Source organism: Vitis vinifera, chromosome 9 (assembly GCF_030704535.1).
Source record: "Vitis vinifera cultivar Pinot Noir 40024 chromosome 9, ASM3070453v1".
In the NCBI taxonomy this organism is placed as follows: Eukaryota; Viridiplantae; Streptophyta; class Magnoliopsida; order Vitales; family Vitaceae; genus Vitis; species Vitis vinifera.
In genome coordinates, this window is record NC_081813.1 from 4558988 (window position 1) to 4565378 (window position 6391).

General features: G+C 33.9%; 1 long non-coding RNA gene across 1 annotated transcript; it reads right to left on the reverse strand.

Moving 5' to 3' along the window:
- Window positions 1–1781: 1781 nt before the first annotated feature.
- On the reverse strand, window positions 1782–2420 carry LOC132254343 (uncharacterized). Its single transcript, XR_009466635.1, has 3 exons — window positions 2214–2420; window positions 2013–2130; window positions 1782–1829 (listed from the first exon to the last, which is right to left on the reverse strand). It is a non-coding gene; the product is annotated as an uncharacterized LOC132254343 (long non-coding RNA).
- Window positions 2421–6391: the final 3971 nt, after the last annotated feature.

Below are 6391 nucleotides of genomic sequence, written 5' to 3' on the forward strand. Positions count from 1 at the left end.
ATCAAAACAAGATTTTTATTTTGAAAATCAATTTTTAAAGATGTGCATGATGATGGGTATAAAGACTTGCGAGTTTTGAAGAGGGGTATAAGAAGGTGAGCCTGTAAGTCAAAATTAGGCAAGAGTGAGATCTTAAGCTTGGGGTCTTGAGCGGATCACTGAACCACACCTCTGAATCTGAAATTTCTGATTCTATCTCCCTTGGGATTGGCTTTTCATAGTCTCGGTTAAGCACAGGGGAACCATACCATACCAGTGGTCTCTTCCATAGTACTTCATCTCAAGTATTGAAATGCATCGAGCGTCTCATTTATTTCAAATGGGTCAATGTCAGCAACCTCAAGACCAGCATTTCTTGCAGTAATTTGGATTGCAATAGCTGGACCTACACCAATGATGCTAGGCTCCACACCAAAAGAATCCTTCACGGTATCGAGATTTTCATGAAAACCGGGTTGTCTAAGCCACTGAGAAAGAGTGTACAAAAGTGGTATCTGACATTCCTGTCTTTCGAAACAAGATTAATTCCCACCAGATCAGCAAGTTCATTGATTCGGCATTGCCATGTGACTGTCATAAAAGTCTTCAGATGCACAATGAAAAGACGGAAGGCTATAGTGGAGTAAGAGCCTATTCCAAACACGTGGAATTTCTACCAAATACCAAACTGTGCATAGTTTCAGAAATTTGATTAGTCTATCCAGTAAACTTGAAGATGGGAAAAGCAAAGACACAGATGGACACCCAACAACCTGCGGTGGCAGACAAAACAGCCTATAATCTTTGCATTTAGCTTCGTCTTGCTGATTAAACCAAAGGAAATCTGCATGGGCACACCGCGGGTTTGACATTCCTACCAAGCTTGCCAAATAGACCACATGATAAGCAAGTCAACACATGAGAGGAATGGTTCAAATATTTGCTTCTTCCAGAATGCTGATATTGGATTAAAGCTGACTATAATTCCGAAACTGAATGCAAACACTGTACAATGGAGTTCATGTATTAGGTGCTCCTCAGATTGAAACTGGCATTATAACCCACAATTTCCACTCACTACAAGGAAAAAGGTATATGGTGACATTTATAACGAGTCACCATAAATATAAGATGTCACTACAACATAGCGTCACCTTCTCCACTGACACCATAGAGGGTACCAATTGGTGACGTATTTGGAAGTGACACCAAAGTAGATAAATGGTGACCCATTCAGAAGTGACACCCTATATTTCTAGTGATGATAGGGTGTCACATTAAATACATCATCTTTGAGTTATGATGTCACATTAAATGCATCACCTTTGAGTTATGGTATCACATCATTGTAAATTATTGTGGAATATATGATTGGTTTTAGTTGTTGATTTTTGTAATGCTTATGAATTAATAAGATTAACCTGTTTATATTTTGTCCATAAATATAACAATCATATTATATTTAACTCATTTTTCTGTAATGTTTCTGGAATAACTCATAATACATTGATCATCTAATAATATTTGTATATCAAATGTTCACAAAAGGATAGTACGTCCAACATATCAAACCCATCAAAACTAAAAAAGAAGAGTGAATACATACCAAAACATGATTTAGAAATGTTAAAGATCCCAAGATTCATGTATACCTCCATTTCATAAGCATAAAACCGGTTAACCATAAAATGACATAGAAGTCCCATCTAAAAATCTAAATTTCTCAATTGCAATTAAAGTAACGTTTATGTCCTACAACGTATGACATAAGAGTTGCATTTAAAAACCCAAAATCTCGTTGTCTTCTTCTTTCTTTTTATTCTCCATTTCACCCTCCCAAGAGTGTATACCTGCATTTCAAAATTTAATGAGTTTTAGAGATTTTTATTGAAGAAAACAAACATGGATCTATGTTATCATAAATGAACAAATATAAGAATTAATTTTTTTTTTCAAATAGAAACATTATTCAAAGAATAAGCATTACTATACAATACCTATGGAAAAATTCATGTAGTAGCTAAGGGACTCACCATGCATGGTGATCATGATGCATCAACATGATTCATGATTAGTTGTAGCACAAAAGTAGCCCATTCTCCTCTAATTTCATCGAATTCTACTTGAGAATATGTTTTTTTTATTACCAAACTGAAATCAAATAAGAAAATAACATTAAAATGCATAACATTTGGAAGCCTAAAACTATGTACAATTCATTAAATAAGTAATACCTTTGAAGCAATAATTGTAGGATAAAAAATTATCTCTTTAATGAATCTCATAACAAAGTAGCCACATTCGAACCCTCCTTCTTGTCTTGGACACTAATCGATCAATTATAAAATAACATTAGTACTCACATATATAAATGGTGCAAATGCATAAGCTAATGTGTAAAGAAAAATTTTTGGATGTCACCTGCACTAGTTGCTAAGATGGCTCCCTCTTTGATGTTTTCTTTGCAGATATTCGAAGAGCCCTATGTAAATAAGTTCAATGGGTACATTTTTAATGTTATATGTTTTAATATATATAAATAATAAAAAAAATGTGTTTGAGGTGAATGTATTTTTTTTTATTTAAAAATAATACTATGAAAAATAATAGGAAGAACTTACATGTTTACGATATCCTTTAAGTCCTCACATGGTTTGTGATGCATAGGGTCAAGATAGTGGACTATCATTTTCCTTGGCTCAAGCACTACCTAAATATAAACCCTTTAAGTCCTCATATCTATTTCTATTAACAAAATATAAAAACTTTCCAAAACTCAACTACTTAAATATAAAAACAAAATCAAATAAAATATCTAGCTAATTGGATTTTAGAAACTAAATAAACTATAAATAAACTAAATATAAAAACTAAATAAAATATCTATGCCCATGAATTAATTGAAGATGATAGAAAGACACAGAGAGAACATGGCTATGGTTATGATTTCCATCTTATCATTTCCTGTCAATACCACACATGCCCATTTTAAGGTTGGGCACTACTTTTGTTGCTGGACTTGGAAAGGGAACTTCAAAATTGAAAACATAAATAAACCCTTATGTAAAAAAAAATAACATTAAAATATAATTGAGCATTAAAATATTTACTCTCTTTCATCACTTTCATTTGAATATTAATAATCTCTTATTGAGATAGATACTTACAATTTAACAAAATAGAAATTCCTAATAATAAAAAATATAAAATTTCTATTTCTATTAACAAAATATAAAAACTTTCCAAAACTCAATTACTTAAATATAAAAATAAAATCAAATAAAATATCTAGCTAATTGGATTTTAGAAACTAAATAAACTATAAATAAACTAAATATAAAAACTAAATAAAATATCCATGCCCATGAATTAATTGAAGATGATAGAAAGACACAGAGAGAACATGGCTATGGTTATGATTTCCATCTTATCATTTCCCGTCAATACCACACATGCCCATTTTAAGGATGGACACTACTTTTGTTGCTGGACTTGGAAAGGGAACTTCAAAATTGAAAACATAAATAAACCCTTATGTAAAAAAAAAACATTAAAATATAATTGAACATTAAAATATTTGCTCTTTTTCATCACTTTCATTTGAATATTAATAATCTCTTATTGAGATAGATACTTACAATTTAACAAAATAGAAATTCCTAATAATAAAAAATATAAAAATTTCTATTTCTATTAACAAAATATAAAAACTTTCCAAAACTCAAATACTTAAATATAAAAAAAAAATCAAATAAAATATCTAACTAATTGGATTTTAGAAACTAAATAAACTAAATATAAAAACTAAATAAAATATCTATGCCCATGAATTAATTGAAGAGGATAGAAAGACACAGAGAGAACATGGCTATGGTTATGATTTCCATCTTATCATCTCCCGTCAATACCACACATGCCTTCCTGGATTGGTCCTTTTGGGGTTGGATACTCTCAACGAAATTCTATATCTCATTCCCACTTAGATACAAACAGAAAAATGATTCTTTTTTTTTTTCTCTCTCGTTTTTTAGAAAGGATGAAAATTATGTGATAGTATATCTTAAAAAAATTATGTACATGTCATTGTCACACAAATACATGTTAAAAATCATTCATTTTTTCCTGTTTTTCACTTTTTTTTTAAGGACTTGATCATGTGTTTGGTTTAGATTTAAAAAATCAATTAATCTATAGTTTTTTCTTCCATGCTAGAAGATTAAACCTAAATTTTTCTTCCCTACAACTCAAGAAAACACAATTCACAAAAACCATAATACAAAGATGTTGAAACAATTAATATAATGACATTAATAAAAGAAAAAAAATTGATAGATCCAAGAGATTTTGGGTTACCTGGGAGTCCACAAAGTGAAGAATGTCGGTTTTGAGCGTGTTGACTATGGATGGGTGAGAGAAAAGGTTGAAGAAGATCATGATTTTATATATAGGATTTATATATTGAGATTTTTTGGATTGTGGGTGAGATATGGAAACAATGGGATTTTTATATAGTATCCATCATTATTAATTCTAAAAGTGGGCTCATTAAGTTATAATACTTAAAAAAAATTATTTTATATGATGTCACTTCCCAAAAAATGACACTATAAATATAAAATTAATATCATCTAACTATCTCAATTGAAGATTTTTTATATGATGTGTCACCTTTATTAATTATAAACCCTATGGTGTCATTATTTTAAAAGTGACACCGTAAATAGTGACACCATAAACTATTTTTGTAGTAGTGACTTAATCAATATAATTCTGACCATCCATACTGACATTACTCATGTTTCTTGAGCCAATGCCTAATTCCAGAGCAGATCAACAGAGACCTTGGCATGGTTTTAAACTTCAGCCAAATGAGATGCGTGGGACAATAGCTTGACTTATGGATTGTGGCAGGTCAGCAGCCTGACCCATGGTTTGTGGTGGGACACCACCATCTGGCAGTCCAATGGATTCCAGAGGAATAATAGGCTGCTGAGTGGCCTGTGGTGAGGCACCCACATTGTCACTTATGGGGCCTTACGCATCGATGGCAAGCCCGGTGGCGATAGTACTGTGCATCCCCGAAGCTGCCACTGCAATTCCATGCATGGCAGCCATGCTGAAACTCGCGTAGATAGCAACGACAATGGCAAATATCGGAATGATGTCAGACACGTATCCCATTAGGAATGACTTTGCATAATAATAATCTGAAGAAGTCAGCTGCGTCGTCCATCTACCAGTTCGTGAGTGAAGTTTTGCTCAGAAACCCATTTGCAATCTTCACATTTTGCTTCATCTCTGACGGAACCTTGATGCTATCGCTGAAGACGCGGAGACTGATGACGGTAGACTAGGACTGGTTGGACTGGTCTTGAAGGTGCATGACGAGTAGAGAGGTTGGGATAGATGAACATGGCTGGATGATGTATGACGAATAAGGAGTGGTGAAATGGGTATGAAAGAGTTTGAAGAGAGAGAAAAGGTGGTAATGTGGAATGGGTTTGATGGGTGCATGCATGGGGCATGAAGATGATGGTTAGTATGGAAGTGGGGGTATGATGAGCGAAAGAGAGAGATGAGATGGGTGCATGGTGGTGTAGAAAGAAAGGTGATCATACAAATGGGCATAGGTATGGCAGCCAATGGGTATCACCAAGTATGGTGGTGAAGAGAGGGAACGAGTGAGGACAAATATGCATGGATATGAGATGACATGGGTATTGTGGTGTGGCGGAATAGTGATAATATGAGGAATAGGTTTTATGGGCATAGCAGAGAGGTAATGGCATGGAGTGATAATGGGAACGTGAGTATGGTTATAGGAAGTAGTGACGATACTGCCATCATGAAAGGTAAATAAAATCCTCTGCAGAGCCATCTACAGAAGGCTATTCAGACAATCTCATGTAACTCCGCTTTGTCAATCCTTACCTGGTCTGGTATACACTTTCCATGGAGGTTAAAGAAATCAATATGGTGACATTGCCTTGGTCTTCTCTCTTTCTCAATACCAAGCACCGATAGAGACACCCTTATTTGGAGAAATTTTGAGGATCCAGTAGTACAAGGACACGCGCGAGTCAATTACAGCTTGAGTGCAGCAAACTTTCCATCTTAAGAAAACCCCTCCTCACAATTACTTTCTCTTTTGATGCTGTCATTACATCTTATGTTGTTTTCCCTTAAACTCTCCCATTTTAATATCCGAAGACTGAGAACCAATCTCCTGTGATACCCTTCCCCTTCATACGAAAATGGAAGATCTGATGCCAGATACGTATGGATGCCAAGAACAGGGGATGAACAAAAAAAAAACAGAGCAAGGATAAAAGGAAGCAAAATCAACCCATCCAAGCCTCATTTCATGTATTTATCAATGGGCTCAGATGCAAGAGTGGGTCAAAACAGTTTT